The sequence below is a fragment of the Malaya genurostris genome, chromosome 2, assembly GCF_030247185.1.
Source record: "Malaya genurostris strain Urasoe2022 chromosome 2, Malgen_1.1, whole genome shotgun sequence".
Taxonomy (NCBI): domain Eukaryota; kingdom Metazoa; phylum Arthropoda; class Insecta; order Diptera; family Culicidae; genus Malaya; species Malaya genurostris.
Window position 1 is genome coordinate 352,027,903 of NC_080571.1, and position 24,036 is coordinate 352,051,938.

The following is a 24,036-nucleotide window of genomic DNA, read 5'->3' on the forward strand; positions in this document are numbered from 1 at the left end:
TAACAAAGACATCAAAATCAATGAAGCTGCTGGTAGGATGACACAACACGATACGATAGAGGCTGACGAAGCACCATTCCTGCTCAAGTATCAAATTTTCTTGCGAAAATTGCACTTAGAAGATACTCGTATCATTCGTTGCAAATTGGTTACCGCAAAGGAATCTGTCGCTATAATTTTGATAATATCCTCGGTTTCCACCAGCGTTACTAGCGTTCATTTGGGCACAAAAGTCTAGACCGCTGTTTTACTGCGAAAAATATCTAGCTAGTGTCTACGGATTGGCTTCTGAAACCATAGCCCATAGAATGTCAAAAAATGAAAAATCTACAAATTGCGGAGAGTATAGTGGGCACTACTAAGAAAAGTACATCCTAAATGTCTCCGACAGCCATCTGAATTTCGTTACCATAAAACGTAACACGATGACGAACAATGTTTTGATCATAGTGACTGAGTAAAAAATCAATTACTAGTTCAGAAAGAAACTTTTCCTGGGTTGAATTTCTCCATAAATCAGACACTCAAGTGAGAAACTTGTATTTCGTCTTCTATTTTTTTAAACGAAATCCTTATTTTCCGTTTTACGAAAGAAGTGCAAACAATTTTCAAGTGAACCCTTCGCTTGTTGACCTGTGAACGGAAAGATGCCAGATCCGCCCGGGCCTCAAACACTGCTATGCTCGTAACGAAATTGTTTCCATTGTCTTCCACAGTGCCATCCGATATTCGTAACCCGTGCGGAACCGGAAAACACTTAAAAATGCATGTTTACAAACAATTTAACACGCACGCCATTACACGGCAGCTTCATTTCGATACGAGAGAAGATGACGAAGATTGAAATGCATCCATAGCTAAACAACCGTAGCGCATGAATATTCAAATTGAAGAAAAGTTTTTATCGTCTTCGCTTCTACCCGGGGCGGAGTCCTTCACGCTCTGATAGCGGTGGCGACGAGACGACAGATTGATGCGATAACAGCCTGTGATGGATATATGATAGAAATTCATAGCTCTCTGCTGCTCTCCGGCATTGATTATCGGATGACAGTGCTTTTGTCGAATCGCCGGTAAATTATTTCTATTTTCCCCTACTGAATTTACATGAACTGCCTGTTGCCGATGTGGTGCTCTGCTAACTTTTGTGGTGATTTGTCGTAGTTTGAAGCATTCCTACGCTGGCATTGGAACTCTTTTTGTATTGCGGTGAAAAAAGAGGATGGGGTCAGATTAATAATCATAAGTCTGCGTACGAGCAAAAGGTTCGTGCAGTCAGGAGATGGGAAACGAAATTTGTCAAAATTGCCTTCAGTAGCTCATGGATTGAAACGTGAACCAAGAGAACGCCTCTGGTAGGTGAGTTTCCTCTTCTTGCTCTTCTTCGAACCATGGACGGGTTACAATCGTGTTGTTGTAACCTAGGTTGTGATACTGTCGGAATGCCAATTTAATAGCGGAAAAGAAAGCGAAGTTGACAACGCAACTTTTTTCGTTCGTTGTGAACCAAAAATATTCAGTAACGTTTACGATCGTTTTGGTTTCGGTCATCTTATCAATAATAGCTCTCGTTGGAACCGTTGGAAGTCATCGAAATGCATGAAATGAAATGAAACGAATTCGGTATGGCTTCCTATTTGATGGGTCACTGTCGAGATTCCCCTAAAAGTACTTGATTTGGCAGGCAGTTTGAAGATGTGGACTGAAAATCTTCTTCCAGCATATAAATCATATGAGTAAATTGCAATGAAGGCCATTGTAATGGAGATAAGTTCCAGTAGACGGACAGAAAAGCTCGCCGTAAGATGTTGGCACTTCCACTCTCCCTACTTAATACATTTATATTGGATGTCCTGATGGTTCCTTCCGATCTCTTGTATCATAGCCACATGGTTTGAGAAAAGGTTGGTTTGGTACAATTGATTACACATTTTCAACACTCTTATATTGCATCGTCCAGAAGATACACGCCACTACTATTACCTGACTCGATAATTTTTTTATCTAATTATCTTTAGAAAAAGTTTTTTTGAAGGGAACAAGTCTTACTTCATTAAAAATCATAATAATAACTACATAAAATAAAAAGAATCTCATATGCCTAAAAGAAACTAGAAAGCAATGAATACTAATAAATATGGAAGCTCACCATCCCAGTTTAAGCGATTTCAACTTGGTAAATTAACAAATGGTAATTTTCTATCGAGCCCAAGATTACTGAAATGTCTTCCATTTACCCTACGAGCTTGAACAAAAAATTTTAAGTTTTTTTTAAATCGGTTCAGGTATCTCCGAGATAATAAAAATATATAAAAATATAAAATATAAAAATGTGCAGTTTATCGGTTACGTCGTTTATAATGGTATTACTTTGATGAAAATTGCCATTTTTCCATCGAACTCAATCAATGACCCAATAGTAGTTTTCAAACCTACCTAAGATCTTTAAAATTTGAATGTATAGAAAAAGCATAGAAATTTCACGATCTCGTCGAGCTGAGCCAAATGGTATATAGCTTTAGGGGTATTCGGAGACGCAATGTTTTTTTTAGAGCCATGAAAAGCCGGCATTAAACCCTACTCATCTTTTACATCCACAGATTGAACACTGCTCCAGTTCAAATTAGGTCGTTTTTTCTTAGTTACTGTGGCGCCTCTAGATATTATAGTGAAAAACTGTTGACAAAGACAGGTTTCTACTTACACTTTGCTAGTTCTGAAGAAAAAACGTTTCATACACACATCACTATCCAATGTAAAAATAACAATTTCAATATACAGAATTATGAGAACACGACAGCGTTTACGGATCATTTGAATGTTCACTTTTGTCTAGAGCTTGATATATCCATAAGATTGCAGTTTTGTTGGCAAACGTTTGTAGTGGTCTCTACTAAATTTGCATCTATACTACGAATTGCTCAGCTAGGTTCTATAGTAAAGTATGAATGGTGATTGATGAGTAAATGGAACATCAGTATGGAACTGAGTGAAAGTAATAAATGTCTTAGAAAGTCCCAAGTAGTCTCTAAAATGTAGCAAAGATTCTGATATTCAAATGAATGCAAAAGAAAGAAGAATTGATTCGTAGATCGCTTCTCTTCCCTAGATCTCTGGAAGTGGAGCGAATAAGGAGCACTCATTTTACTAGTAGATGGCTGAACCGATTTCGTCCATCTAACATTCAAATGAAAGGTCTTAAGGTCCCATAAAAACTGCTTGTTTTCTAATCATATCCGACTTCCGGTTCCGGAGATACAGGGTGATTGTGTAAAAATTTCACATAAATTTATCGGATTAACAAATTTTGAGAGTCGACGACCAAACAGATTTATTTCAGTTTTACTGATATTCGGTTTTCGATCCCGAAAGGCACCCAAAAAATGTTAATGTGAAAGCACTACGATTTCTCTAAAATGGCTACGCCGTTTTTTTAAAATTTCAAATCTAATGATCAATTAGACGAATTTCACTGATTTCGGCTACATCGATTTTCGAATTCTGTTTCCGAAAGTATCGAAAATAGAGAAACTAAAAGAAGACAAAAGCGAATACAATAAACAAACATTTAAATTAAAATAAACTTATGCTTCTAAGGAGTGTATCGAAAAGTAGTTAGCAACATTGATTATTAAATAACAAAGTGAAAAAAAAACATATTTTAATATCAGTTTTCGATATATTGTAGAAAAATTACATTTTTATGCATTTCACTGATTATATTGAAGTAAATCCAAGTTTCTGTGAAACGCTCGCCCTTTGGACTTGACATTCTTCATTAAATTCTGCACAGTTACTTTTGTGACTTTCCTGGTGGCAACTGTCCAGTTTTTTTTAACTCCTGCATGTTTTGAGACACTGTACCTTCCTTCCGAAAGTGCCGCTTGACAATTACCCAATACCTTTCAATTGGTCAAATATCCGGTTGGGTGGGTTGATGTCCTTTTCCACGAATTGTACATTATTTTTTGACAATCACTGTACAACGGAGTTGGCGTAGTGGACTGAAGCCAAATCCGGCCAGAAGAGAGGAAGGAGCCTTATGCTTTCTGTACAGTGTCAGCATTCTCTTCTTCAAACATTCTTCCTCGTACACATTGGCGTTAATTGTGCCCTTCGTGAAGAAAATCTACGACCGCAAACCACAGGTACAAATTGCTTGCCAGACCAACACCTTCTGCCCAAACTTTTCCATCGCCACCGTTGTGTCAGCGTCGTCCAGGTCCTGGTACACCGATTTCGTATAATATTGCGGTCCGGGCAACGCTCGAGAGTCTTCCTTGGCGTAGGTTTCGTCGTCGATCAGGATGCATCTGTCTTTATTCTGTAGAATCCGGTTATACAGTTTTCGCACTCTTGTTTTGGCCTGAACTTGCTGTACCAGGGATTTTTTCGGTGCCTTCTGTTCCTTGTACGTTTTCAGGGAGTTCCGAACTTTGATCCGTTGAATCATTCCGATGCTGGTGTTGAACTGCTTGGCCAAATCCCGCGTCGACGCCGATGGGTTTTTCCTGATGTACTCAACAGCTTTTAAGTCCCGGCCAAGCTGGCTGGTACCCGTTTTTCTACCGGATCGGGGCAAATTCTTCATGGAAAGGGTCTTAGCGAACTTCTCGATAGTATTTTTGACACTGGTGTGGTGCACTTTCACCCGTTTTGCAATTTCGTTGTACGTGACACCACTTTCTGAGCACCAAGTGTGCAGAATTTTCTTTCGCGTTTCCGGATCAATTCGACTCATCATTGAAACGATAAACCGTACCGAAACCAATCGATTGCGCAGCTGTTATTGACATGTAAACAAACATGTCACCGCAAAACACGCCGCAAAAAATTAAGCCATTTCAGAGTAATAACAGTTTGAATGTTGCTAACTACTTATCGATACACTCCTCATACAAAATTTTTTAATTTTATCCGATTCCGACTTCCAATTTTGAAATTACAGGGTGATGAGTTTTTATAATTCAAACTGTACATCCGTCTTTATTCTGTAGAATCCGGTTAAACAGTTTTCACGCTCTTGTTTTGGACTGAACTTGCTGTACCAGGGACTTTTTCGGCACCTTCTGTTTCTTGTACGTTTTCAAAAACTCTCCAAAGCTCTAAACTATTTCGATTTATTCGTCATACTAATTCAAGCACATACGATTTTGATTTATGCTGATCTCTGAATACCGTTTCTGGAAGTACCATAAGTAATGACCAAAACTTTAAAAAAGAACTCACTTCTACATCTCATGGAATGCTTAATCGATTGTGACACGTTTAGATTAAAATGAATAATTTTAAGGTTTCATACAATTTCTATCTAATAAATCATAAATTTTAATTACAATTCATTAAAATAATTTCATGAAAACTAAACACAACAAAGAATAATCACACAAAAAACACATGCTGATTGATAAAACAAAAAGATAGCATCTCACTGCTAGGTGAATTAAGCACGTTTTTTTTAGGAATTGAGCTCTAGCTCCGTCAACGCCATAATGTATCTAAGCTAAGATATTTTCTGGACAAAACTTGCTAATTTTCTCAACTGCAGAAAACAGCATGTCTTTTTTTTTGTTAGTTTTTAAATAATTTTTGTGAAATATAATTTACATGTCAAGTCATGTCAATTTCATAGTAATTTTTGAAGTATAAAATTGATTGCTAACTTGCTCTTGGCCGACCGATAAGTATCAAATGTGTGTTTTTTGCACAACTTTCTGATCCCATGAGCGGGATTGGGATTAAATCTAAGTAGGCTGCGTGAAAGGCTATGGGTTCGCCCTTCGTACTATTTTTCCCTTACAAGAGCAAATTTAGCAGCTAGAATTTATATATGGAAGATCTATAATAGAACAGAAACTGAAACAAACGTATCCCCAGCAAACTGTTTTAGTTTTATTTCTTCGAACAGTTCTACTGTCAAATTTAAAACTGGTCTGCGATGCCGTTCTATTTTTTGTATATTTGAAACACGAGTAAAACACTGCTGGGGCTGCCAGTTTTTCTTGTTATAAAATCCAGATTTAAATTTTATAACTGACATAAATTATGCATCTAGAACTAGAACACTACTGAATATGCCCTAAAGATGCCTTCACTCCGTCCGTATTGAGCTCACAGAAAACAAACATCAAAATTTGATTTTAAATAAAAATAAGACACATAAATTCCATGATGACCTATTATACAAACCTTCAACGTAAACGCACTGTGGAATGTCTCCGCTGTTGAACGACCCAATGATCAATATTTGGACCGGGAACTAAAAGAAAAACAATCAAGCGGCTGCAGTCCTTTTCCAATCGAATTCGACGGTAATCTACTTCTTTACGGTTGCTTTTTTTTCAAATCTGTTTTGCACTGTCTGCTACCATACTTATTGACGCTGTATGAATAAATAATTAACACACACAGCCGTTTATAACACGCCAATCACGGTCTCGATCAACGATTGGCATTCCGCAATTTATTTTTCTGCCTCAACTAATATCACTATCCGGTACCAAGCCCGGCCAACTCACACGATTTCTCTTGTAAATATACCGCTTAGCATTGATACTTCATTTATCACTCAAAACACTACTTTTGTCTCACTCGCTGGTATTTTTTTTAATCACTGCAATCACCAAATTTCGGCGACGATAACATCTCGCTCACACCTCAAACACCGAAAACGAAGAAGGCCAAGACGAAAAAGCACCTTTTTTCACCATTAGCAACGCTTCTTTTTGACCAGCGCAGTTTCAAACGTCGCTTGGCATCGATAAATTACTCGTTGGAGATCTTTTGTCACGAATGCAAATTAAATGCACAAGATCCGAAGAATCACATCTTCCATTATTCTTAATTCTGTTTTATCATATTTCAACAAAACAAAAACTTCTCCAAACACTGGGCACCGTTTCCGCTCACTGTAAACAAAACTGAGAACCGGACACCTGTTGGCTGTTAACAAATCGCTTGTTGCAGAATTGCAATTACCACAGCACGTAATGCAAAAATAATCTAGCAGGATTTAACGGCGCTCCAGAATCTCCACCAGAATTCAGAGGACACTGGCAGATCCGCGTGTGCACAAAACTTGCAAAGTCGTATAATATGTCTAACCTCCTACGCCGCTGTTTGGAAACTAACCGAAGCGCCTGCTAGAGCCGTCGTGCATCCGCTATGCTACAGACCATCCGAAACCGACGGTGTTTGATTGTTTTTTTTTTCTTCACTCTCTGCCATGTGCAGCACACAGATTTTCTGGGAGGCCAATCCAAACAAAACCCCAAGCAACCAGAAATGCGTTCGAATGTGCGATCACTACGCTCGGCTCTCGGCTGTCGAGTAGTAACTCTCAGCACGATACAGTTCGAGAGACCAAGCAAATAAAATAGTAGCCCGGGTAGCTCACTCTCGATTTATCTGGCATGTGACCGTTTGATTCTCCATTGCCAATCGACACCTAAAAAGAGCAGGAGAGAGAGAGAGAGATAGAGTTGAGTGCTTCCGATAAGCTATGTTTACATTCTTATCACTTTTCTGTTCCACTCTTCACAATAAATAGCACCACCAACACTGAGAGAAAACCTGTTCTAATCCACCTAATGGTGTAATGATGTCTTTTTGAAATTATTTCAAATACTTTACCTTGACTAGCGAATGAAAACAATGAAGTTTGTTCGGGCATAAACTGCTTAGAGACCAGTGATTCCAATTTCACACGTTTTTAGCGTCGTCAAATCAAAAATGGTTGGATCTCACTCACTTTTCTCAGCGATGGTTTGACCGATTTCATCAAACATAGATTCAAATGTAAGGTCTCCCGGTCCCATACAGAATTCCTGAATTTCATCCGGATCCGACTTCCGGTTCCGGAATTATAGGGTAAAGTGTGTTCAATATTGTACACCGTCACTTAAACCGGCGATACAAAATACGTGAAAATTTTTCTAAACTGGTCTCAAAACTACACAAATCGATAGTCATTATCAGTAGGCAACTAAACAAACCGATTCCGGCTATCCTGGTTCCCGGTATCCGGTTCCGGAAGTACCGGAAATAGTGGTCATATATAGCAAAATGGATCTCACTCACTTTTCTCAGCAATGGTTTGACCGATTTCCACAAACTTAGATTCAGATGTAAGGTCTTCCGGTCCCATACGGAATTCCTGAATTTCATCCGGATCCGACTTCCGGTTCCGGAATTAGAGGGTAAAGTGTGTTCAATATTGTACACCGTCACTTAAACCGGCGAAACAAAATACGTGAAAATTTTTCTAAACTGGTCTCAAAACTACACAAATCGATAGTCATTATCAGTAGGCAACTAAACAAACCGATTCCGGCTATCCTGGTTCCCGGTATCCGGTTCCGGAAGTACCGGAAATAGTGGTCATATATACCAAAATGGATCTCACTCACTTTTCTCAGCGATGGTTTGACCGATTTCCACAAACTTAGATTCAAATGAAAGGTCTCCCGGTCCCATACGGAATTCCTGAATTTCATCCGGATCCGACTTCCGAATCCGGAGTTATAGGGTGCGTACTAGAAGAGTTTGTGTGTCATGTTAGTTGGTGGCCGTTCGAACCGACTACGGTTATACCGGTTCTCGGGTTCCGGTGCCGGAAGTGCATATAATAGTGAACCCATTTCGTTCTCTTAAGGATGGCTTACGCAATCAAAGCACTGTTTTATTCTGTATGTTATGCATAAACAATCACTTGGTTTCTTTCAAAAATCGAAGAGAAAATTTTTGAATAGAATACCACAATATTATATGTACATGAGAAAGGCATCATTACACCACTAGGTGGATTAAAACAGGTTTTTCATTTACCAACAGAGCTGCCATTCATACAGAATTACCTGTAATGTATTGATTTGTATACGTCCATGCGAATTTCATGCAGGATACATATTTAACACATATTGCCAAAACTATATACATAATTGTGCCTACTTCTCATCCTCCAATGCAATACAAAATCCAACCCGTTTTGTTACAATGTTTACTTGCTTCTGGTCTGCCGCCATTTAATTTCGGGTGAAAACTACCAGCACAACAAAAAATAGTCTAGATGAACAACGTTGAGTCAAATGAATGGTTACCTTCCAACATCGCGAAAAAGTTAAATATATTATCAACGTAATCCAATATTTTATTGTGACGATTCATTTTCAAATATTTTGATGAAATCAGGCATCCCTGCAAGCATCTGATCGGTGTTGACAAACGAGGGGAAACCAACTAGTAAAAAAACTTGTACATAACACAAGGGGTGTACAGATAGTAAACAGTTCGCGCAGTACAATATAGGTGGAGCTAGTGCATCACGAAAAAATATTTATATAAGAATTTACTCATACTGTCATGTCTGTTAGTCTGTGATTGTACTACGTTAAAAAACAGAACTATTATTTAATACATTTTCACTCGATCATTATTGAAATTTCGATTGGCCCTTCTCGCACCGTATAACATTGTGGTCCCGGCAAGGATTTGTAATCGAGTTTCACGTAGGTTTCGTCGTCCGTGATTATGCAGTTCAAATTTCCAGCAAGAATCGTATTGTACAGCTTTCGAACCCTCGGCCTGATAGATGCTTCTTGTTTCGAACTACGTTTTGGTTGTTTCTGCTTCTCATAGGTTCGAAGATTCAAACGTTCTTTAGCACGAAGAACATTTGACTTCGAAGTGCCCACTTTTTTGACCACATCCCGAACTGAAACCTTCTTCTTTTGCTCGAACGCCTTCAGTATACGTTTATCCAACTGAGGGTTAGCAGGACCTTTTTTTCGAGCCGTTTTCGGTTTATCCTCAAAGGTGTTATCCTCACCGAACTTCCTGATTGCATTTCGCACGGCTTTTTCACTAACTCACTCTTAGAAATGATATAGAAATAGTCCCGAGAGTACACGCGACCAAGAAGTTGTGTAATGCTGCTGCCCGCTGGAGAGCAAAATATGAATACTAGATTATTAATAAAACCGTTTGACCCCAAACGGGCTGATTTGTGCAAAAATTTCACTGAGCCTACTTGATTCACGTGTTTCTTTATACAGGTTTTCATTTTCCGATATATAAATTTGGGTTCAATACCGTGAAGTCAAATTATAAAACGACTATAAGAAAAAAAAGTGATTACCGTTTTTTATGATTCGTTGTTTTCCTAAAATTCCAGAAATGTGAATTTTATCTTCTTGATAAATATAATTATTGCTTTCACAATGCACTGAGACAACAGGATCAGCACACCTCAGCTGCCACTTCAAATTAAGACCGTTAACTCAAACACCAAAACTGTTCGGCTCTACTTTTTGGAACGATTCCATTCGAATTAGAAGGATGTTTTCTATTTTTTTCGGCTTAAATTGTTCATAAGCATTTTCCGTTCTGTACCTGAAGGATTTTTTGGACGGGATTTTGTGTAAATTTTTCTCGAAACGACCTCCAAATTTCGTCAATTGCTTCAAATTGCAAGTTCGGTTATTTATTTGAGTCCAAACGTCTTCAATTGGCCCAAACGCGATTCGAATTATATCAACCCAGAGTATTTCGAAATTTCAAATTATTTTCATTTGAGTAACTATGAACAGTTTCGTCCAATGTACCCGAACCATCCCGTTTGCTTTCTGTTTTTAAATTACAACGATTGAACCGAAATTTGGGAACTCATCGACATGTTTGATTCACTCTCTTGCTCATAAACCGCCAAACTGATTTTGGTTGTATTTTACTTGAATCATTTGGGACTTTTCAGAGCAGGAAAAAACTGCTTTAAAGTGCGAAGTGTAAGTGTACGTAGGGAAAAATGTTGAGATCGAATCAAAAACAATTGTCAGATGATTCATTTTTACAGAACACTCTACCATTCTACTTCACGGTCGTCAAATGGTGAGATAACTAAGTCCTCACAAGTCCCTATCTCATGCCTCCCCGAGCGTCTATGATGACATTTGGTCAATAGAACGGCGTCGACTGGGTGCTATCGCCTTCTGCGTTAGTAGCAGAATGAGAGGGTGCGAAATGGCATGTAGGTTGAAGCCCATCCTAAAGTGCAGTGTTTATCATAGTATATTACAACATATAATTCTGTTGTTTATTACATCATGTATTATTATTATTATTATTATTATTATTATTATTATTATTATTATTATTATTATTACTATTATTATTATTATTATTATTATTATTATTATTATTATTATTATTATTATTATTAGAAGAGCGTAACTTACACTGCGACATTAACTGTTATATTGTATCATAGCATATTATTTCACATATTATCGTCTTACACTATTTTATGTTATTATATACTATGTTGTATGGTATTATACTGCATTGCATTATATCATATTATATGGTATTATATTATATATATTATATTATATTGTATTCTATTATATTATGTTATATTGTTTTGCATTATGTTGTATTATATTATATTATATTATATTATATTATATTATAGGGTTTATTATGAGTAGTACTACGTTCCTCTGCGCAAAATATATATTTGTTTTCCTTATAAGTTATCATTTTTAAAGTAAATTTTAACTAAATATCAAGGTCGTCACAAGGTGAGCTTGGTCCTCACTGGTTCCTGTTTTATGCCTACACGTATATCTGTGGTGACAATTGGTCGATGGAATGCGTTGATGGCAGAATGAGAGGATGAGAAATGACATATAAATTGAAGTAATATAATATCATAGCATATCGCAACATATCATTTTATTCATTCTATTATTTATTATATAATTCATTGTACTATATTATGTTGTTTTTTATTATTATTTTCATTATTATATTTATTGTTAGTATTATTAATTTGTCATCAATAATAATAACATATATTATTTTTATAGCTGTGGATATTATTATTGTTATTAGAAGAGAAATATTTTACTTCCTGCAGTATTGCGAAGATAGAAGAGCATAACTGACACTCTACATTAACTGTTATTTTATATATTGATTTATAATATATTATATTGTATGACATTGTATTATATTATATTAAATTAAAATATATTATACTATATTATGTTATATTATATTATTTTGTAGTATTTAAGTATTATTATTATTATTACTATTATTATTATTATTATTATTATTATTATTATTATTATTATTATTATTTTTATGATTATTATTATTATTATTACTATTGTTACCATTATTATAATCTTTATCATTATCAGCTAAATTTACATTTCCATACTAAACATTTCACTTTACACATATATTATTAAATTGTATCATATTATATTACGTCATATTTTGTGGTATTATATTATATCACATTGTACTATATTATACTACATTATGGGACAATGTTTGGTATTGTTTTATATAGTATTGTAAGGTATTTTTTTAATACACAATTAAAAGTGTATTATATTGCATTGTGATGTATTACATTTTTATATTTTATGCATAATAATATTTTATTATATTCAGTGTCGTATAGTGAACAAACTATATTATAATATATTATGGTATATTTTACTATATTATGTCACATAACATTATGATACTATTATATTCATCATTAAATATTATAGTAGACTATAATACACTGTACCATACGATTTTGCACCGTTTTATACTATATTGTATTTTATTGTATTATACTGCCGGAAATTATATTAAAGTGTATTATGTTACATTATATATAATACTATGCTCAAGTATATTGTAAGGGAAGAGGGATGGGAGTGCATCAGGGTATCTTACAAGTGAATGACTGGATGAAGGAGTGAAATGTCAACCCGATTCACAGGGGAAAGCTGTGTGTTTTCCCCAGAAGGTCTGAAATGAGTAAGACGCACCCTTCTAACAAACAAACCATCAGGCAGGTTTAAGCTGGTACAGCGAATTCTTTTATTATATGGCCGGATGTTATTGCTGGAAGGCGCCCATTTTGGCCTTCTTAACAGCAGTAATATGAAAGTTATCTGATAATCAAATTCGGATCTACTGTAAGTCTACCTGCATCCACTGGTAATGCCTTGAACTGATGGTGGCTTCACACATACATACATACATACATACATACAACACTCTACCATTCTACTTCACTAATCTCGAGCAATCATGAGGGTCGTTCGATTATCCTAATTTAAGAGTATTCGAAATAATTTCCATCCAAAGATAATTTTTAGCTGTGAGAAATTCACAAGGGCAGCTACAAGTACAGAAATAAAAGGAACAAGTGAAGAAGCTAAGCTCAGGAAAAAATAAAGAAGGTACAGGAACAAGTGTAGAAATGAGGGAAACAAGTAAAGGAAGTACTGGCACAATTGAGTGCAGACAAAGGTACAGAATTAGCAGATGGTACAGATATAAGTACAAAAGTTACAGAACCAAATGCAGAAAATACTAGAGCAGGTATAGAACGTACAGGAACAAATTCTGAAACAAGCACAGAAAATACAGGAAAAAACACACAAATTACCGAAAGAAGCACACAAAGTACAAAATAAAGTGCAGACAATAGAGGAGCAAGTACAGAAAAACAATTAAAAGTTCAAAAGTTAATCGCAAATGTTGTCGAGACAACAATTTTGAATGGCAAATTAGAAGAAGAAAAAGTTATCATTATCATCATCAATAATCGTTATGAGTCTGTAGCGTTAATTTCAGAGTTTTTTTCGGATGGTAAATTGTACGCTTCCTGTTTGCGTTTCGGCAAACCATCGGTTTTATATATTTTGTCCTGTTGTCCGCGATATTAAAAGATTGGGGCCACTATCATAGAGCATCATAATGATAGTTTTCTTTAATAATCATTAAAATTGATAAGTAGTTTTGATTTTCTACATCTAATCTAATATTATTGTGCTACGAAGTGTGCAGGGGTCCGCTAGTCAACATATAGAAACTTGAGGAGTGAACACCACTTCGTAAAAGAAGATTTCGTTCTCGATTTAAATCTCTCTCTTCAATTCTTTGTAAAAGATTTTTGCGGACTTTGACAGCTCAAATCTCCTTCAGTAACCGTAAAATGTTCCTGTTCAGGAAACAGTTTAAAATGTGCAAGTGTTGATGTAGATTTCATCACTCTGTACTCAGACTTTAACAGTTTCTTGTGCGAACGACCTGCGGCTTGATTTGCCTGTCGTACGATTTAGAGTCAACACATTTTTGTAAGTCGACAGACCTGTTCGATTTTTTATTCGATTCCCGTCGGATCAGTTAATTTCGATCTCCGAATACTTTTTTTTACATTAGTACCAGTTAATTTGGTCAGATTAATCAATTTTGACTTCGACTTTGCTAGCGAGTAGTATGGATTTTCGCGATGCACAAGCAAAATTTGTACGGGTCGCTATTCTTGCTTAAATGCCATTTCCACTACCGAGATGTGAATACACGCGGTTTTAATGCGTTTTTTTCACGCGGCTCTTGGATTTCCGAAGTAACGTTACGTTACGGTTTTCTTGTTTTGTCTTAGAAATGCATGAAACGTCGAGATCTGGTGTTATCCCGATTTTTTCAAAGTCAGTTTTATGCCATTCTAAGTGATTTGACATCAAAATAAATTTCTTCCATTTTGTGTTATTTTTTTGGGAGCGGGCCATTTCGCCGAATAGGTCATTTCACCGAAAGTCGTTTCACCGAAAGGGTTATTTCGCCGAAAGGTTCATGTTGGGATCGTTGTGATAGAAAGTCTTTTTAGCAAACACGCAGCATTCATATGTGTATAATCTTGCTAAAAGCTAATGAGTTTTATTAATATTTTTGTGTATAATTCAATGAAATGAAAACTTACATTTAAGCTAACCTCACTTTACCGCGAATTCCCAACAATCGTAATTATAACTGCACTTATTTTACTGTAAATATATGTATATAAAAATTCATTTATTCTTGTTCACTTTAATAACCTTACTTGCAATCGAAAAGTTGTGATACTAATACGCCTAAATATCTTCAAATTTATTTAAATAATTTCGTATTTTAATTATCAACAAATAATCGCGCGAGCACTTCACATGTCTACCATTTACGTTTGACATTTCAGATTTGTCTTCAACGGAAGTATTCATCATAACAGGTTGTGTCGAGAGGGGATCTCCGATGGTTGTATTACTTCGCAACAGTTCATGTCTCCTGTATATTTTCACAAATCTTGATTTGAATTAAAGTTCATACTGTCTTTAAACCTACTGAGAAATTTCATCCGGATCCTACTTCCGGTTCCGCAGTTGCAGGGCGATGAGTGTAAAAGTTTTCAAATCGCCATATAGAGTGATAATATGTACAACACCGAAAAAAGAAGAAAACACAAAACGAACAAGGCGTGCTTTGTTCTATTTCGTACACGTTGTGTAGTGATGTCAATAATAATAATAATAATAATAATAATAATAATAATAATAATAATAATAATAATAATAATAATAATAATAATAATAATAATAATAATAATAAAAATAATAATAATAATAATAATAATAATAATAATAATAAAAATAATAATAATAATAATAATAATAATAATAACTGCTACGGCTGCTGATTCATGATGTTTTGCTTGACTTACATATGCAGAAGTAACAGAAACGCAGGTTCGTTTCGTTTGTTAGATTTCGTTTAATTGGTTTAATCGAAATAGAGCATGAGATAGTAAGTATAGGTTTAACTACGTTCAAAACTGTTTCAATTTGTAGGTCATATTTGTTGGTAGCAAACGAACCAACTTCGGCTATTCCGTTCATCTGAATCCGGTTTCGGAAGAATTGGAAAAGTGTGATCAAAAACTGCAAAAAGGATCTCACTTACTTTTCTTGGAGGTGGCCAAATCGATTTTCACAAACTTATAGGTTCAAAAGAAAAGTCTTACAGTTTCATACGGTTCCGGAACTACAGGTTAAACAGGATTTATAGAGTTTGTGAGATTAGATCCGAACAAATTATCCTATTTCTATTCAATAAATAGTTGTTATTTGCAAATTTCACGGTAATTTTTTGATGTAATGAGTAATATGAGAAAGGCATCATTATACCACTAGGTGGATTAAAATAGGTTTTGTTATATTGTTCTTAACATTGAAAGTCGTTCACCGGATGGTGTCATTAATTCTTAGTTATAAAAGATACACAAGCGGCAATAAGACACAATGATTCTCAAACGTCTTTATCGGATGAGCGATAGGAAAGAAAATGGGTTTTCTTCGTAAAGTGATTCCAATGAATAACTTTACTAGCAAGATTTTAGCTCAGTTTAGCTTCTGAGTTGTATTTTTTCGAAATTTCACACTTCCGCAATGCTGTATCTCTGGTCAGAAAATTGTAATTTACACATGCAGAATCTTGCTCGATTAATCTATACATTTAGCAAACACTGAACGCCATATCTCCGGGAATCTCCGCAGATTTACAGATTTCAAAAAATTTTACGGATCTGTTTATGAAATTTCAAAACTTAAGGCCAAATTCCTCCAAACAATTTTAAAAAATCGAATAAAAATTTCCCTAAATTGCTTGAAAATACTCTTAGAAATGATATAGAATTAGTCGAAAAAGTACACATTCGTATTCCAAAACTATTGCTCCTATCAATATGAACCAAACGGCATTTTACTCGTTAGCTGTCTCTCTCTATGGCCGAAACAGCAACCAAAAATATTCATTGTTATTTAAAAAAGTTTTAAACAATTAAAATTGCCAGAAAAGGGTCAAAAATCGAAAAATAGCCGTCATTTTGTTTTTTTCTCGGTGGAAATTTTTCATTCCAGCTCAGACCACAGCCAATTCGATACTATGAAACTGTTTTGTATTTTGCATTCCGATGATTGGTTTCCAAGAAATGATGACACCCACTAGAAAATTAAACGAGTTTGAGCAGTTGTTTTCAAATTTGTATGATGTTTAATATATGTAGTTTTATCTGTAGTATTAGTTTGAAATATTGTTAAAACAATAAGTTAAAACATATTTTTTTGAGGAACCAGACCTTAAACAGGTAAAATTTTTTAGTTTTCAACCGCAGATCTGGAATCATTTGCCTAAGTCTGTTTAACTAAATCCAAAGATTGAATTCCGCCGTTATCCGTAAGCAACTAGCTTTTAATGAACTACAGAAGAACATTTCGCTTATATTGAAATAAGACTTTGGTTTACTATACTTATATACCCGTTTAATTAGATCTACAAAATTGACGTTGTGACAATCTGACATCGCTGTCTAGCGCTGAAAAGTTTGTAAAGCCAAAAAACAAAAATTCTAAATCAGAGTAATTTTACGTCTAGTTTTGAAGATTTTAACCGCTTTTGCCTTTCTCATATAGAAAGGCTATGAAAACATTGTAAAGGTTTCTTGGTCTCATAGCCTGCTATTGCAATTTACCCGTATCAAACTTCCGATTCGAGAGTAACGAAAAAAAAAAAGATGCAGAAATTGATAAAATTTTTCTTCAACTCAGATTCCACTTCAAGGCCCTTCAGTCGCAGCTATTGAGTAGTGCTATTGAAGTTCAAGCTGATCCGATCTCCGGTTCCGAAGTAACGGGGTAAAATGTGCAAAATAATTTTGAAAAAGTACACTCGATTTAATTAGGGACCGCTTAACCAATTTCACAAGCTTAGGTTCAAATGAAAGGTCCTGCAATCTTATAAAACCCTATCAAATTTCATCCGGAAACGACTTCCGGTTCTCACTCATTCCAACCAATCCAATTCCTCATCCATCCCGAAAATCACACAACTTCAAATTCAAATTTAAGGTATTATGTACCCATAAGGAAGCGTAAAATTTTGTCCGGATCCGACTTCCAATGTTGGAACTATAGGGTTAAGTGTGTATGAAATTGCAACCCGTCATTTAGAGCGAGAATGCAAAAGTAAGGATTTTTTCTAAATTTGGCTCATAATTGTTTCAATTTATAGATTTTGCTAGTTGCTGGTCAAACAAACCGATTTAGCTATACCGGTTCCAAGTTTCCGGTTACGGAAGTCCCGGAATAATGGACCAAAATCTAAAAAACTGAGCTCTATTCATTTTCTCAGAGACGACTGAATGCTCTTGGAATGGGCAGAATTGAATTATTGAAATTGAGGCTTCTTGAGCAAAATAATGTTCCACTGGAGTGCAGGTAAATGAAAGTTATCCACATTCAAAAACCGGGGAACACGACACTTGAACACTCTTAACAAGGTTCCCAAATTGGAAATATTTTCACACTCTATTTCGAAAATTACATAGTAACAATGGAAATGATCATTATATTGCTTCAAATCATAATTATAATCAATTGGAAGCAACACAAAAGTACATACAACTAGAAAAAATAGTTGACAGAAAAAAAAATGTTCATGAGAATGACTCGCCCCTCAAAAACTACCTCGCGGATCACGGATTAGAAATAGTACATTCAGAAATTGTTCAAAACTTATTGCTTTATTCTGATGGCAAATGGACAGTTATTCGAAGTAGCACAGAAATTCAAAACACGAACGTCAAGCGACTTAGTGTGTGTTAGAATGGGGATTGTAAAGGCACTCTTTTCTAAGAGTGTATTTTCATATATACTCAAATGCATGTGAATTGTGATTACTAATTATTTTAAAACGTGTTTTGATCATATTTTTATTTGAGCCTAAGTTTGTGAGAATCGGCATCTCCACGAAAATGAAGTGAATTCCGTTTTAGAGCTTTTGACCTAAACAAACCCATCAAGCATCAGTAACTTTAAACATCAACGCATCGCATCCTTGGATGGAGAAAATTAGACAAAAGCTACCACCAAACCCGGGGCCCATTGAAGTGCATTGGACCTCAGCTCACACCAGCACAGCAGGCAATGAAAAACTAGTCAAACAAAGCACTGTCATACCAGCGGTAAATTAAACTAAAACCTCATTCAATGACTTCAAAACAAGGAGTTTGGGATGTGTCCGTACCAAGAAAATAAAGCGCAAGTGAAAGATGTCGAAAACAATAAAATTTATTCCACAAATAAAATATTTAGAATGTTCAGCTCTGTCAAATGCTTATTTGCTACCAGTAGGTGTACCTCGTTCGCAATTCTCGTTTAATTTAACAGATCCTTGGAGGATGCCTTTTCCGGTTGTTTTTAAAACGATGTTTTTCAATATTGCATCCTCCAAAGCGGTTTTTAATTGGGGTTTCATATCTTGATCCCTAATATTATATGTGTTTTTTAAATACTTTTTTATGCGGATCACCGAGACGCCTTTAACCGGATCGGCCGGTGAATTTCTCAGCGCGTCCATCAGTTTCTCCATGAAACTTGAATTGCCGCAGTCGATTATTGGTGTGCTGGTGCACAATGGCGCAGTGGTTCTAATGAACAAATCGTACTCAGCATTCGTCTCCGTGGATCGTGCCATTATGTGAGTTCTGAAGCTCAAATCGCTAAAACAATGTATTCAATTTCATCATTTTTAATTCATTATGTATAACACATTTTTACTTACACTGACCTGCCTTAGATTTCTTTTTTTGCATTTAATTTTTCACAGTGATTTAATTTTCGTTGCCAGATTTCTGGTTATGTTACTCTCGACGCCTACTTTGACTGACTGACGAGTGAAGTTCTCGGCGATTAGTACAATTAGGATTAGAATTATTTTTATGCTTTTGTCGAAAACGAAATACTCACAATTGCAGAAGATTGTCGTTTTCTATCTTATGCTGTATCTCGGACCAAACAATAATTCTTCGGCCATTCGATTGAAATATTTTGCCACCAATGTATTGTGAACACTCTGCTACTCTGAGTCTGTTTGTAAACGTTAAAAATAATAGGATAATTGAAATCTATATATATATATATATATATATATATATATATATATATATATATATATATATATATATATATATATATATATATATATATATATATATATATATATATATATATATATATATATATATATATATACAGGGTGATTTTTTAAGAGCTTGAGAACTTTTTTAAACAATAAAACGCATAAAATTTGCAAAATCTCATCGGTTCTTTATTTTAAACGTTAGATTGGTACATGACATTTACTTTTTGAAGATAATTTCATTTAAATGTTGACCGCGGCTGCGTCTTAGGTGGTCCATTCGGAAAGTCCGCTTTTTTATCGACAAATTTTGTTCAGCGATGAGGCTCATTTCTGGTTGAATGGCTACGTAAATAAGCAAAATTGCCGCATTTGGAGTGAAGAGCAACCAGAAGCCGTTCAAGAACTGCCCATGCATCCCGAAAAATGCACTGTTTGGTGTGGTTTGTACGCTGGTGGAATCATTGGACCGTATTTTTTCAAAGATGCTGTTGGACGCAACGTTACAGTGAATGGCGATCGCTATCGTTCGATGCTAACAAACTTTTTGTTGCCAAAAATGGAAGAACTGAACTTGGTTGACATGTGGTTTCAACAAGATGGCGCTACATGCCACACAGCTCGCGATTCTATGGCCATTTTGAGGGAAAACTTCGGAGAACAATTCATCTCAAGAAATGGACCGGTAAGTTGGCCACCAAGATCATGCGATTTGACGCCTTTAGACTATTTTTGTGGGGCTACGTCAAGTCTAAAGTCTACAGAAATAAGCCAGTAACTATTCCAGCTTTGGAAGACAACATTTCCGAAGAAATTCGGGCTATTCCGGCCGAAATGCTCGAAAAAGTTGCCCAAAATTGGACTTTCCGAATGGACCACCTAAGACGCAGCCGCGGTCAACATTTAAATGAAATTATCTTCAAAAAGTAAATGTCATGTACCAATCTAACGTTTAAAATAAAGAACCGATGAGATTTTGCAAATTTTATGCGTTTTATTGTTTAAAAAAGTTCTCAAGCTCTTAAAAAATCACCCAGTATATATATATATATATATATATATATATATATATATATATATATATATATATATATATATATATATATATATATATATATATATATATATATATATATATATATATATATATATATATATATATATATATATATATATATATATATATATATATATATATATATATATATATATATATATATATATATATATATATATATATATATATATTAGAACAAAGTAACCAAGTTAAAATCACAAATATTTTCCCTATTCAAATTAGTTCAAAAATTTTAGTTACTTAGTTAAGAAATATGAAGGATTACGGAGACGAACTACGGAGATAACAGAAAAAATTGGTTATATAATAAGATATTTCTAGCAAATTTGCTAATATTTATATATTTAAATTTGGCGCAGTTATTTCTTGCTCTTCAGAAATAGTCATAAAGATATTTTTATAGGGGAGGAAACGTAGCAAGTATCATTAACAAAGGGGGTCATGGAAAAATTCATAAAATTCGACAAGAATCGATAATTTTTGAAGATCATGCAAACATTTTCCATACCTTAGATATGATATATATGGGGGGTGGGTGTAGCAAGTGCCTTTAAAAAGGGGGTTGTAACGGCATAACTCCGAAACTACTGAACGGATTGCTATCACACTTGGCATAGCTGCTTTATGCTCTTCAGAGATAGTTGTAAGGGTATTTTTATGGGAGAGGGAGCGTAGCAAGTATCCTTAACAGGGCTCATGAAAAAATTTATTTAATTTGACGGGAATTTGAAGACTACCTCACCTGCATTTATCATTTTGAGGTCTGAACTGACAATTTTCATATCGTATACTATTTATTGTATTATGATTCAACTTTACATTGCTAGGATTTAAGCTAGGTGTTCGGTAACAAGAGTTAAGGGAGGAGTAAGGAATAATTTGAATCAAAAAACTTTTTTTATGTAATTTTTACGGAGAAACAGCTTAAGCAAATTTATTCAAACGTTTTTTACATTATAAAGCATAATTTACTAAATATTTAGTTAAATTTTTGAATGTTAATATGAAAACATAAGGCGGTAACAGACCATTCCCCAAAACCTCTTTTAAAAAACACGTTGCGCGGTGACCACGATAACTCGGCGTAGAATTATCTGAAACCAAAAATGTTCCTAAATTTACTTAAAGTACGAGTTATTTCTTCCACCTCCCACTCCGTCTCCGAAATTCTTCAAGTTCTCAATGGAAAATTGCCATTATAACATCATTTGCTTCTGAGATTTTTTTTGTTCCAATTATAGAGGTTTTAACCTTGAGGTCATTCACCTCTTCGGGTCAGAAAAACCATCTAACCCTTTGTACGGGGTTGGGGATCGAACCCAGGTGCCTAAAAGGTATCAACTTCTTCTGAGATTCTGTGAATTTTGATGTCGGAAAAATTATAAATCGTCTAGTCATGTGGAATGTTTTCCTAAACTACAAAAGGTTGTAAAGGGACTTTATTGCTCACTTGAATGAACCCCGGTTACAATATACTACAAATTTTAAAAAACATGACATGGTAACTCTGCTAGCTGGCCGTCCAACTTCATCCCGCCCACAATTCAGCTGTTTTTCACAGTTGGGCGAATCTTACAAAAGTAAACGAGTTTCTCTCACCTACTAATAAATGCTTCAAAATCCTACAATTTTGCCTGAAAATTTGGATTCTATAAAAATCTCAATCTTAGTAATACAAAGAACTATAAAGGGCGCAACTGTCCTTCCATTTGTTTACTTAAGTTTCGCCCTCCGTGTTCCATGCCAACAAACAGGGCGATACTTCAATTTCTAGTAAGGAAGGGCGAAACTTTTTTTTTCTTCATTTTAGATGGTTTCCGAGCCTATTAATACTGGAAATAGTAAATGAGACGATAAAATTACCCGCGAAAACCAACAAATTTCACGAAAAATGCGCAAGGGCGTATCTTCATAATTTACACAGGAAGCATAAAAGTAAACAAATCGAAAAAATGCGAAACTCTTTTTATGTTAGATCATTCAGTATATATAAAGGAAAGTGGTAAATCATCGACTAATCAAAAATTGATCTGGAAATATACGATAATTTCTAAATTGGATTTGAAACCAAAGTCAACACATTTATCGACGTTTTTCTCCATTTGCTGTCAATGTTGGATTCGCCCTTCTATGAAAAACAGCTGAAATATTGTTTTGAATTTATATTTTCGGAAGTTTATAATCCAATGGACAATTTTTAATGATTTTTCGGGCCGAAAATTTTTCATTTTACTTCCCTTTGAGAGTATTTTTCCACAAACTTTTTCATCGCTGGTGTTAAGATATTTTTTCTTATATATAATAGGTAAGGTAACGAAACTTCATAGAAAAATATAAGACTTTTTTTATCGCGACAGCATATATGTTTTTATATACTAATCGGTTCTAATCAAATTTGTCTAGACTTTGTCAGATTTAATCTATGATATAAGCCTTCAAAGTCGAGATATTCGATGAGCAAGTAGAGGTGTGCTGCAATTTTCAGCAGTTCTTCAGTCAGAAAAAAGTATAGCACGAGAAGTAAACTCAATGAATTATTCCGCAATAGTTCATTCTCAAACGAATGTTAAGCCTGACTTTTTGGATTAAATATGAGTTTTGATCAATTTTTCACCAATGTTAATTTGGTAAGTTGGTTACATTTAATAAATGTAGATTTTAATTCCCTAATAAAAAAGTTAACAACACTGCTTCAATGCATTCGTATTAGATTGCGCTACACAAGATAAATAAAACTAAACATTTTCTGTTACAAAAGCAGTTTGTCGGAAAAATAAATAGTTTTACGACAACCCTTCATGTCAATTGCCTTTCGCATGTTAAATTAACGGTTCCTATTTTGCGGAATTACTTATAGAAGGTAGGTAAAGCTTTATTTCGCAATAATTTCTGCAAGATCCATACATATCCATACAGGAAAGTGTTTGTTGCTAATCAAGTGTGTTAGTGGAAGTAAGCTGAAACTGAAATAATTTTTCTCGGGTTTTCAAAAAAAAAAAAACGGAAGAGATTTGGACTAAGATTTTCGTTTTTCTTGAATTACAATTATAAATTACAAAGCCGAATGAACTGATTTGTTTATAATTCAACTATATGGACGTTTAATTAATTAAAATCAGCGCAGGAATTTGTTTTTACGCACAATGTTGACATTA

The 24,036-nt window shown here is 34.8% G+C and overlaps 1 protein-coding gene and 1 long non-coding RNA gene across 3 annotated transcripts in view; both read right to left on the reverse strand.

Moving 5' to 3' along the window:
• LOC131432146 (rap1 GTPase-activating protein 1) overlaps positions 1 to 7,251 on the reverse strand; it is a 322,963-nt gene extending 315,712 nt beyond the window's left edge. The window contains exon 1 of one of the 2 annotated variants that reach the window (XM_058598255.1): positions 6,190 to 7,251. The gene's annotated coding sequence lies outside the window, so the exon portion shown is untranslated. The remainder of the gene's footprint in view (positions 1 to 6,189) is intronic. The other variant, XM_058598254.1, reaches the window with a different exon arrangement.
• Positions 7,252 to 18,928: 11,677 nt separating this feature from the next.
• Positions 18,929 to 19,746, reverse strand: LOC131432148 (uncharacterized). The gene is made up of 2 exons (XR_009229795.1): positions 19,447 to 19,746; positions 18,929 to 19,384 (listed from the first exon to the last, which is right to left on the reverse strand). It is a non-coding gene; the product is annotated as an uncharacterized LOC131432148 (long non-coding RNA).
• Between the last annotated feature and the right edge of the window lie 4,290 nt (positions 19,747 to 24,036).